Below are 11360 nucleotides of genomic sequence, written 5' to 3'. Positions count from 1 at the left end.
TATGTCACTCTGATGGCAGGTTCGCAGTCAGACTCCTTAGATCAATAAACCATCTTAGTTAGTTGTTGAGTATATCAGATTTGAATTTAAAAATCCACAGTCGCACTTATAATACCACAGAGGCCAAAATCTGATGTAAATTTTAAGAGGCATCTGAAGAATTGCTCTATATTTCAGTCGTAAAGCTTTCCTAGCATTACCTTTTGACCAGATCACTGTTTGACTGGGCTTCAGTCTCATGTTTTTCTCTGCAACTATTGAAGGTGGGTTTTTTTTCCCCCCCCAAGTGACAGACAACTGTGTCTTTAAAGAAACAAAACAACTGTGTCAACAGATGGGAGAGAAAATGCTGTGTCTGAAATAGTGCTAGGAATAAACTGTGTTAAAAATAGGTAGTCTTGCCACAACTGTTTCTTTGGCCAATGTGGAAATCCTTCTTTCCCATACTACCGTGTTATCACAACTATACTAAAACCCTGCTAGAAAACCTGCCAAATCAGTCTGTAAAATTTTGCTAGAACAATAACTACCCTTTTCCTGCCTAATTGTAACAGTCATGCTAGTAGAGGAGAAAGGCCAAGGAAGCTGTGCTGCCACAGGAGAGCTCTGATGAATTCCTGTGACTGACCCCTGGCCAGCAACAACTAAAACACAGCTCTTGCGCTTGTGGTTATAGATTTTAATGATGTGACCTCCCTCTCCACCCCCAACAGTACTAGGACAACTAGGACACCAGAGGGTGTCAGAATTTTGCCCTTTCTTAGAAGTGTTGTTTCACTCCTAGGTATGGAGAGAAATAATTTTCCTGTCCCACAAACTATCTGGGGAGAACCCACGGCAGGTTGGCTAACAAGTTGGGTTTTTTTTAAAGAAAACTCTTGCCCTCTCCAAAATAGGAAAGCAAGCCAAACTATGCTTAAACGTGCTTGTTACTAGCAGAATTACAGCTGCAGTTTAGACATTGCATTTCTGCTTTCCATCTGTTGTCTCACTTATTTTTGCTGTCTGCCTCCTTGCTTTCAATTGTCTCTTCTGTGTCTCAGTTTATCCAATTTTCAGGGCTGGCCAGCCATTTCAGCATTATCACTGTCCTAATGGCTGTAAGGAGAGCAGAGAAGCTCTTCGCTAAATGATTTTTTTTCCACAATGCCTCTGCGCTTTGTTTGGTCGGTTTTTGTTTGTGCTTGGTGCTCCATGTTGTGTCATCTGGGAAGAGAGGAGATGTTTGCATAATGTGTATTTTACTGGAGTTGTTTAATTTCTGCAAACATTTATACTCTACAGCTCTGCCTTTGGGGCAGGGACAGATTGTAATCTCAAACAGAGAACAAAGCAGAGGGCTGACCCCACGCCGGCCGTCTCTGGCAGCCTGGAGGAGCTGGAGAACAGGTAGAGCCTAGCCCTCAGTGCTCCCCTCCCCGCGGCTCCCCCAGCCTTCGGCCGGGGGGACCCACTTGGAAGGAAGCAGCCTTGGGCAGCTGAGCATAATTTAGGGCAGCCCCGCGGCGTTTGTAATTGATTCCTGATCTCTGAGACGAAACGCAAAGGTAGATAAGGCCCCTTCATCGGGGGAGAAGGGCAGAGGTAGGCGAGCGGTGCAGCCTGCTGCTGAGAGTAAATTCCCCGCGACTGGTTACAGCCCTGCTGTTTGCAACAGGCTTTTCCTTTCCCACTTGTCTGCAGTCGAGGAATGCTCCTGGGGATCCGTGCTTGCCTGGAAGTTGTCTCTGTTAGATTAATGTTGCTTGCTAAGACTAAAGGAAATTTAAAGGAAAAGAAGAGGTTTCAGAGCATTTTAGAGGCTGCCCAGTTACTTCAGTGCATCAAGGAAAGAGCCACATTCCTTATCAAAGCGGTGTTTTCGTTATCCCTACTCTTCCCTCATTCCCACGGGAGGGAAATGGAAACGGAGGGGTTGAAATGCCCATGATTTTCCACTCTTCTTCCAGTGGATAAGAAATGTCCCAATTCACTCTGTGAAAAGGCTCAGAGAGGGTCATCAGCAGTTCTGGATGTAAAGGATTTCCTATGGTAGCTTCTTACCTCATCTTTTCTGTGTTACCTCCTTCTGCCTCTGTAGTCCCCTGCAATCCGTGGGTAGTATGTATGCATGTCTGTGTCCAGCCCAAGGATATGTCCCATGGCTTTTTTTTAATTTGTTTTTGCTTAACCAATCTATGGATGAATTAAAAATACTAGTACTTTACATGCATAAGTGACAGTTTGATTAACAGCTGAATTCTATCTTCTTCCCGGATATTGAGCTCTAAAGGAAAACAAGGGAAGTTTTGTGCAACATCCTCCAAAAAACCCACATTCAGAAAGATCCATGCTACCTATTCACTTTTGACTTGAGCACATGCTTTGCTTTGCTGAATTGGCTTTACTGATTAGAGATGGGATTAAGCATATGCTTAAATGACTTGCTTAGCTGTGACTGAGGTTGCATAATTTGTCTGCTGGAGCTTTCCTGTTGAATTCAGTGAGAGCAGACTCAGGCCGCAGCGACAGAGAGGTGATGCAGTTGTAATTGGCAGGATATGCCAATTAAAACTTATCCCCTTTGTATTGTAAAATGAGGTTTTGCTTTCTCATTACTGCCAGTTTCAAATTATGGCTGTGAATTGCGGTCAAGTCAATATAGTTTTCATGGGACAAGCATAGCAAAACATCTTTGCTTCAGCTATAGGAATATATAGCTAAAAGCTCTCCTATAGCTGTATCCAGGCTAACTGCTTGCTGCTGCACTGCCTCATTTTTCAGACTGTTTCATTCTTGTGTTGGACACCAAAATCATTAGAAAACATTCACTGGCAGCATTTAATAGCATATATTTAGAACGTGAAATAAAGAAAGCAGACATTTGTGATGCACCACTAATCTATTAGTAATTTGTTTAACTCTTCCACACATGCAAGAGAATAAAATAGAAGTTATTAAAATAAAAGTGATTTTAAAAAATTCTTCATATTTATGGCCTTTGGGTTTTTTTCTTTAACATACCAGCTCGAGGTGGTTTTTTTCTGAGAGTCAATGGTGATTGCAGAAGGTGAAAAATTGCAAACAAAGCTAAGGAGAAGTCCAAGTTAGCTGTGGAGCCAAAAGTGTGATTCAGGGGCTGAAAATATCTCTGCGCTTCATGCATCAAACTCAAACACTGTGCTTTGGCAACGCCCCCTGGATTAGAAGTGGAGTTTGAGGTCATTCCTCCTCCAGCCTGCCATGTATGGATAGGGCCCACGCTCATGACAAATTACGGACTTACTGAGCACGCACCAAGAGCAGAGTGACATCAGTGCAGAGGGATCTTGCCTCACTGCAGAGGACCAAAGACCCCACTGCTGCCTTTCTCTTGTCTGTCTTTAGACCTGGAGGACCAGCGTGGAGGTACTGAGAATGAGGACACTTTAAAAATTCCCTTTCTAGATGTGGCAATAACAAGGGATAGTGAGGTAGAGCACTCGTCTCCTTGTAAAGAAGTCACACAGCATCCAGCAGAAGTGCTAACAAATTGTGTGGTCAGAGGTGTTTTGGTGGCCCATCCAGTTTTTTAAGACAAACAATCGGCTGCCAGTGATGGTGCCGGTGATGGGTGCGACTGCCGACCTGAAACAACAGTAGCGTATCCTGAGCTGCACAAGCTGTCTTTGCAACCAGGAGCATAGTGTCAGAGACTGATCTCAGCTTATCTGGTGTAAATCCAGAGAACCTTGAATGAAGTCTATGATTTGACTTAACACCAGTCTCACTGAGGTCTTCATTGTATTTTATAGGGAACATTGGCTTAGATTTTGCAGGTAACAACAACCAAAACGCTGTAAACAGACCCCAAGTCCTTAGAATATTTTTCCCGCTGACAAATTTCTGTTGTTCCCAGGCATCACACTTCCCTCCTGGTGTCCTGCATGTCCGACCAGTTGCCAACTTCCCAGGGGCAAGTTAGCTTTCATCTACTGCTGAGATTGTCCAGTGCTGCTGCCATCGCTCTGCCATGAGCTTGAACTTGCGATGGTCTTTCCATGGAGATGGAGATAATTTTGACAGCTCAAGTGATTGTCATAGGCTTGCAGGACACCTGCCGCATTGCAGCCTGCCTGCTTGGCAGCTGCGAGTGGCTCTGCCTCAGTTTCTTCATTGTGCGTGTGGCTGTATTGGTTTTTCCCAATGCATGGGTGTCATAGCAGGGTAGTCATTCAAAGAGGGAAGGAAAGCCAAGGCACTCGGTGTAGGAGGTTCCTCGTGGTGATTTTGCTGAAGCCTGTTTGGATTGCGTAGAGCATGAACTTTACCTGGAATCCTATCTTGGGCTCGGCTGAGACTTGATGTTTTTGCCTTCTCTGCATACTCTCGGAGGATCGCCAGATATACTCACATCTTGCTGCCAGCTGCCTGCACAAACAGCCCTCTTCTCTTGGCAACAGCGGGCTAGACAAATGCGTTGAGCAACGTGTGTATATGGACACTGTGTCAATTGTCAGCCTGACCATTGTCTAAAAGCATCAAGCCTGGTTAGCGAGGGCACTGATCTCAGCTGGCAGTGTCTAAACTGTTATTTGCAGTGAGGTTATGGACCTATACTTAGGGGGATGTGCTCTTGCTAATTTAGCTTCTGGCTGAAGTGAAAAAACAGTAACCCAAAATCATAGTTCCAGGAGTAGCAGCAAAATAGGATCCTGTGCAGAGTGGGCTCTGGGGATAGAGGAGATGAGATAATGTAGGGACAATCCAAAGAAGAAATCATGATGTGTTTGATTTTAATAAAGTGAATCACCTATGTGTAAAGTAAACAAAGTTCATAGGTGATGTTCCAAAAGTCATTTGGCATGATACATCTTTTAGGTAAATTTTGTTCTGATGGCTAACTTTCTGCAGAGCCTGAGAGACAATAAAACCAGCTCTGCTAACACACACACATATGTTAGTAAATATGGCTATTTTTATTTATATAATATATATACACATACGCACATATGCATACATACATATATTTATATAGATAAACACATGTATGTATGCATATGAATTCATGCATGTATAAATTTCAACACATTAAAATTTTACGAAGATCTCTTGGTGCTCTTTGCATCCAGATCTGCAACATGGTGCTAGCATGCAGGAACCAAAATACCAAAATGAAGAAAAGCTGTGAATAAACAAAATTTACATGGGCTATCACACTCCTATGGAGAAAAATGTGGAAAACAAAAAAGCATAAATACTGAAAAATAAATTAGGCTTCAAGTGTCTTTCTGCTGTAGTAATGAAGACAAAAATGTTTACAGCATAGAGACATTTGATTGAAAAAATAAATTATATCCCTTTAACTTTGGAGGTAGTTCAAGATTTGATCCACTAATTTAATCAAACTGCTTGTAGGAAAACATATTTCTGCAGTATCAAGAGCTGCCAGAATGACCTGGAATTAAGAGGGCAAAGATAGAGACACTGTAAGTATTTTAATTCATCTATTCATAGATGATTTGTGTGAACACATTAAGAACACCAGTAAAGTAATGGGAATAATTTTCTTCCACTTTTTCGAAATTCAATTGCATATGGTATGATTGCATTTGATCAGGATATGAACGTCATTTCTCAGATGATTGTGTTCTGCCATTGATCATGTGAAGTCAATTTAAAGTATGACATTGCTTTTACCTTCCTCAAGTAGGAAGACATTTTTACTTCTAGAGTTAGCTGCTGTAGCTATCAAATTGTGTGTATAATAAATTGTGCTTTGTTTAGAGAGCGATAACTGTAAAATACTGCCCATTCAGAGAAAAAGTACTGAGATTGAGATTGATGCCTGGAGCTTAATGCATCATAGCTGCAATCAAGCAAATTCTAGACTTCTTACTTCTCCCATTACAGATTGTAATTCACAGAGTTCTCTGGACTTTATGTGTTTGAAAAGGAGAAAGGGGGCAAAGAGAGCATTAGAAAATCCACACAGACTGGGTTCACAGTCTTTACATACCACAGTACAGAAGCTTGCATGGTCAATTCATTGTATTTAGTAAGAAAACATCTATAAAGGAGGATTTGAACCCATGGAGAAGAAGTGGAAGATTTGCCTATAGCCTCACTGCTTTGAGTTACCAGCCATGAATTCAAGCCCTTGGGTGGTACGCTGCAGAAGCATGCACATTTTTCTACCTGTGTTGCCTGGCTCTTCTTTGGTACGAATTATCCCATACAAATACGGAACCTGGCTGCAATTTACATGGCACCTGGCTTTCATATAGACCTGGTCAAACTGAGGCTTTAGGTGAATTCCCAAACCATGATAAGGTACAGTCTGTGCTGGAACCCTATCTGCTGCAAGCCAGTTAAGGAGTAACAGGGGCATGGCTTTATTTGCCCTTTGTACTCTTGAGGTAATTTCACCCATTTATTGTGCTATTTCAGAACCTTCGAATAATTAGCAGTAAAATAAATATTAACCAATTGCTTTCTTTAAACTTTAGTTTCCAATTAAAATTCACATGAAATTTCTGATATTTTTTACCTTGTAAAGTGCACAGGCATCTTCCTGTCACCCCCCTACCCCCAACTGACCTTACAGTGTCACTGTAACAGATATATAAGAAGTAATATGAAACAAAGTCGTCGTTCTTGTTGATCCATGAAATGCATTAATCCTTATGGTCAGATGGTGCCGATGCCTACTGCTATATTTTTGTTTCACTACTGAAGGTGTAGTTCTATGATTACAAAATGATTACGGGAGTTGCCAAGGGAGAAGCTAGCAGTCTTTCAAAAGCAGATGGTGTTAAGAGTCATTATCAGAGCACCTCTGCCTGTGTGTTTCCAAGTCCTGTGTAAAAGGCTAATCCCTGAGTGTCTGAGATACAAAGTTCAAATTGAAAAAAACTCTTCCAAGCAGTAAGACGTGCCATGCTTCTCATACTCTCATTTTCCTTCCGATGTGCTTGTTTAATCTTAGTCTCCACGGCTGGCAAACAACTGCAGCAGATTAGGGGAGTCGTGACCAGATAGGACCACATGCTAGCAAGTGCTCAGCAGTGGTGGTTGCACTGCTGTCTCTCTTTGGTGGGCAGTCGCTGAAGGCACGCTTGTTTACTTTTGCTGTCAAAGAACCAAGGATTGCACAAATTTTTACTAATGCGGTGATAAAAGCAAATTAAAAGTTCCTGGTTTTAGTATCACAACAATGCCTCTGGGAGCTTTAATTGGGCAGTAAAATCCTGTTTGATGACACATGCATTATCTGGGGTTGTTAGAGACTCTGCAGGTTGGCTGTTCCCTCAGACCATGTCGTGTTTGCTAGCGCCAGTGCAGCTGTAAGATGGTAGGTTAGTAAGGAGATGCAGTAGTACTGCTTAGACAAAATCTTACTGTCCTTAACCAGACCTTGCTCTGGATAATATTTTGCCTAATTGTAAGTAACAATTAAGCTTCTTAAAGACTCAGAAACTGATCCAGCCTTCACTGAAATCAGGAGGAGTCTTTCACACTTGGATCAGATGCTAAGGTATCCTTTGAGGAGTGCCGCTGAAGACAGTGAGGTTACCACAGCAAGAGGGAAGATGCTGGCCACCATCAGTTAAGAGCTAAAAAAGAAATTAGGGAAAACGGAATATAGTGTCCCTCATGGATTTCAGTTTAAATACTCTTTATGAAGCTGGAGCAGCAGCAGTGTGATTTTGTTTCATAAATGACATCTTTCACTTATGGCTTCATTTTCTTTTCATGAAAGTCCCCTCTGCTCCTGCCAGGGTGCTATAGAAAGGATTTAGTGTAAATGAGAATAAAGACCCTTGTCTTTTGGTTGCAGATTAGATAAACTGATTCACAATGCACGTTAATTAAAAGTAACTGTGTGCAAGTGTAGCCAGCATCGCTAAAGCCAGTTTAGGCCTGTGAAAGCACAGGGTGACCTGCTTGGGGGCTGGAAGGTATCCATGCCACACCAGGGAGAGGACGTTACAATCCAGAGCACCCCTAGGTCTTACTGAAGGAGAATAAGGACTCATGACTTCTTTATTGCTTTGCTTTGTTTTTTGGCTGGAACTTTTCTCAGGCCACTTGTAAAAGTAGCGAGTGAAATACTGGCCCTGCTAAAAACAGACTTTTGCCCTTGAGTCCAGCCATGCCACGGTTTCACCCACAGATTAAAACCATATTGGGCCCTGTCTGTTCAAAAGTGGTTCCTGGCTCCACATCCAGATAATTTCCTAGAAAGCTGTATATTGATATGATAAAGCATCAGCGTCTGGAGCCAGAGCATATGTTATTTTATATACTCAGATGCCTGTATAGACTACTGTTGATATTGCCGGTCAGTAAAACATTATCATTTGCTATTTACTTTTGTTGCTGATAGCAAACATTACAGAAAAAAAAGCAGAAGCATATGCCTTTTATTGCTAACTGGTTCCAGGCCTGCTTTACCCTTCAGCTTTTGGCACCCCGTTTCCACCAGCTCACATCTGCACTCTGTTAGTGGTGGAAGTGCCATGTGTTGCCCACCCCATGGTGGACAGGCTTTGCCCTGCGTATGGGGCAGCATGGACAGCCATTGCACTCACTGGAAGCAGAGGGAGGTTTGCCGTTGGCTTTGGTGCCAGTATGGTTAGGCCACAGGCACAAATCTGCAAGTTCAGCATGCAGACTTCCCTGTCCAAGTCCTCTGGCATGCTCCTCTGCCGTAGCATTTGTAAGCCCTTGAGGAGCAGGTACCTTCTCCTGCGGTGACCTGACTGCCCTGAGACGGTGGCCAGCCAGGGCTCAGCATCATGGCCAGGGCAAAGAGCAGGAGAAGGGGTGACACGAGCGGCACCTCTCGCTGGGACCCTGTGCTCCCCTGGGGTGCTGCCCTGTTCAGGGGCATCACCCTGGGATGCCCACACTCATCACTCATCCCTGTCACGTCATCTGGGGTGGCATCTCAGGTATGGGCGTTCAAGGACAGAGGGAAGCCTGAAAGAAAGCACCCTGGGCAAAATGCACGCTGTGGTTGTCTGTGTGTTCATGCCGGTCTTCAACAAAATCAGAATAGCCAGGCCCGTTGGAGTACGTGGTCACTAGAAGATCGCTGAAGGTTCATTGTCTCAGTGTTAATGAGGCGGGCATTTCAGTCAGCTCTATTATGTGCAAATTAGATATAAGTCTCCAGTTCCTGATGCATTGCCTGTATGCCCTGATTAAGGGTAACCTCTATGTATTCAATAACCCCCTCCCCTGCAGGTGTAAATAGGGCGGCTTGTAGCTGTCTAACATGTCTAACACGTTAACGAACATGTCTCCTGGTGCTCTGTGCCTTGGACACACACACGTACATACACCCCTGCATACACACGTACAGCAGGTCTTTTGTATACAGAAAGTGCCTCTTTATGGTCTTTCCCAGAGTACCAGAGTGATTTTCACAGTGTGCATTAATAACTTATTTTCTGAAACAGACTAGCATCATGTGGAAAGGGAATTTTTAGAGGTGATCTCACTTTTAAAGCACAGTGCTAGACGGGAAAGAAGGAGAATGAAAGACAATTGCACTGCTCTCATTTAATAACAGGAAAGTATTTGCATTTAATTAAAAAATATGTGCTCTTAAGTTTCTGATCTTTTCAAAATTAGGCAGAAACCTGAAAGTGCAAGCCCCAAAGGTAAAAATACTACGAAGGCGCTTCCGTGCTTTGTGTGTTTACACTGCTTGTTCTATACATCATGTTTGAAAATACATCATTGTATGCACCTTTTGGCCTTGTATGTCTGTTATGGTTTTCACCTCGGAATATATTAGTTGACCTGTATTCTAGCCCACAGCAAGTTGGAAACCGCAGGACAGCTACTGATAGCGGGTGCTACATTACTCTGAGGGAAAAAGACCCGAGTAGCAAGAAGGACTGTGACTGAATCTCTGAAGTTCTTACACGTATTGATGTAGCCAACACCGTAATGTCAATTAGGTTATAAAATCAAACAGCAGGCTGAATTAAAAATCTTTCATATTTGTCTTCCAACTAGGTGGAGGAGAGAGTCCACAGCCATATTCGCTGGAGCAGCAACCATCACTCACTTGCACCTTTGACGGCAGCAGCCAGGTAGGACAGCAGAAAAGCATGGGTTTGAGTCAACTGAGGGAGCAGGCCTGCGTGAATATTTTATCATTCTCAGAAGGCTTCATGTGGTTTTCACTCACATTTAAACACTGGTTACATGTCCGTCTGTTACAACTGAAGTTGGCTCTTGCTGAAATCAGAGGCATTTCTCTTTTGGGGCAGGTTATGTTTTTGTTCATTTGGAAGCGCTGTCTTTGCTTTGTCCACATACTTGGTTTGCCACTTTCCCTTCTCTATGCAGTCCTTGCATCAAGCATCCAGGGAGCACACTTTTTGAACCAAATAAACAGAAAAATGTACCTGTAAAAATACAAGAAGAAATGGTGGGTGGGGTTTTGATATCTGAAACAGGGTTGTCTTTTTTCATTTTTAAATTGTCCTAAAGTGTAAGTTGGTGATTTCTGCTTGACCATCTTGCCATTTCAAGTGCACCATTGGTGATACTGTTCAAGGTTTATTTTTTCCTCTGGGTCTTGGACACTTGAGCACATATAAACTGCTGTTATGAAAGTGATGACACTGTAGTATAATGACACCTAGGCTAGCTTAAAGTTAGTCGATCCCCAACAGCAGTCTTACTATGGCATCAGATAGTTCAGAAGCCAGTTTATCTTGTCAAGAAAAGGTCTCTTTTCAGCTACTCATTGCAGCTCCATGTTTATTTGGGTTGGTAGTCACAGGTTGGACAGGTTTCACGTTGGCTTTGTCTCAAAAACTGCGCCTTGTGTGCAGTACAGACAGTTACTTTTGTTGCTGTAGGAGACCTGAGGCACTGAGAAGCTCCTCTTCTCTAATCTCTGTACGGGCACATCCTTGATGGTCAGAGAATTATGTTAGCCCTCAGAATTTAATGAGGCTCGCTTGAAATAGTGAAAAGTTCAGAAAAAGTTTGATCCTTCTCATTGGCCTTCTATTTTTTTTTTAATTATCCAATATTTATCTGCAACCATAGGAGCTAGGCATATAAGGAAGACACCAGAGATTCTCGTGTGATATCATGACCACAGGAGAAGGTGTTCAAAGAAAACACAGAACGTATTTTGAGATTAAACCCCCAGGTTTTTCAGAACTATGTAAATGGTGTTGGACCTGTGTTTCATTCTATAGATGAATTGAAGGAAGGAATGGAGGGGGTTAAATTGAGATGGGCTATCCCATGAACCTTTGCTCAAACCTGGACCTGATCTCAAATATTCTGCAGTCCAGGGCGGTGCTATATGGGATATCTCTTCTTACGGATCCCTCTCCAAGTCCTTGCAATGGCAGTTGTGTCTA

The 11360-nt window shown here is 42.9% G+C and overlaps 1 protein-coding gene across 2 annotated transcripts in view; it reads left to right on the top strand.

Moving 5' to 3' along the window:
* Positions 1 to 11360, top strand: part of HIVEP2 (human immunodeficiency virus type I enhancer binding protein 2) — a 111744-nt gene that overhangs the window by 44288 nt on the left and 56096 nt on the right. For both annotated transcript variants that reach the window (XM_009319110.1, XM_009319109.1), the window contains one exon: positions 9991 to 10067. The gene's annotated coding sequence lies outside the window, so the exon portion shown is untranslated. The remainder of the gene's footprint in view (positions 1 to 9990; positions 10068 to 11360) is intronic.

This window comes from Pygoscelis adeliae, unplaced genomic scaffold, assembly GCF_000699105.1.
Source record: "Pygoscelis adeliae isolate BGI_AS28 unplaced genomic scaffold, ASM69910v1 Scaffold172, whole genome shotgun sequence".
Lineage (NCBI taxonomy): Eukaryota > Metazoa > Chordata > Aves > Sphenisciformes > Spheniscidae > Pygoscelis > Pygoscelis adeliae.
Note: the sequence above shows the minus strand (reverse complement) of the source record. Positions and strands in the feature narration are given on the sequence as shown.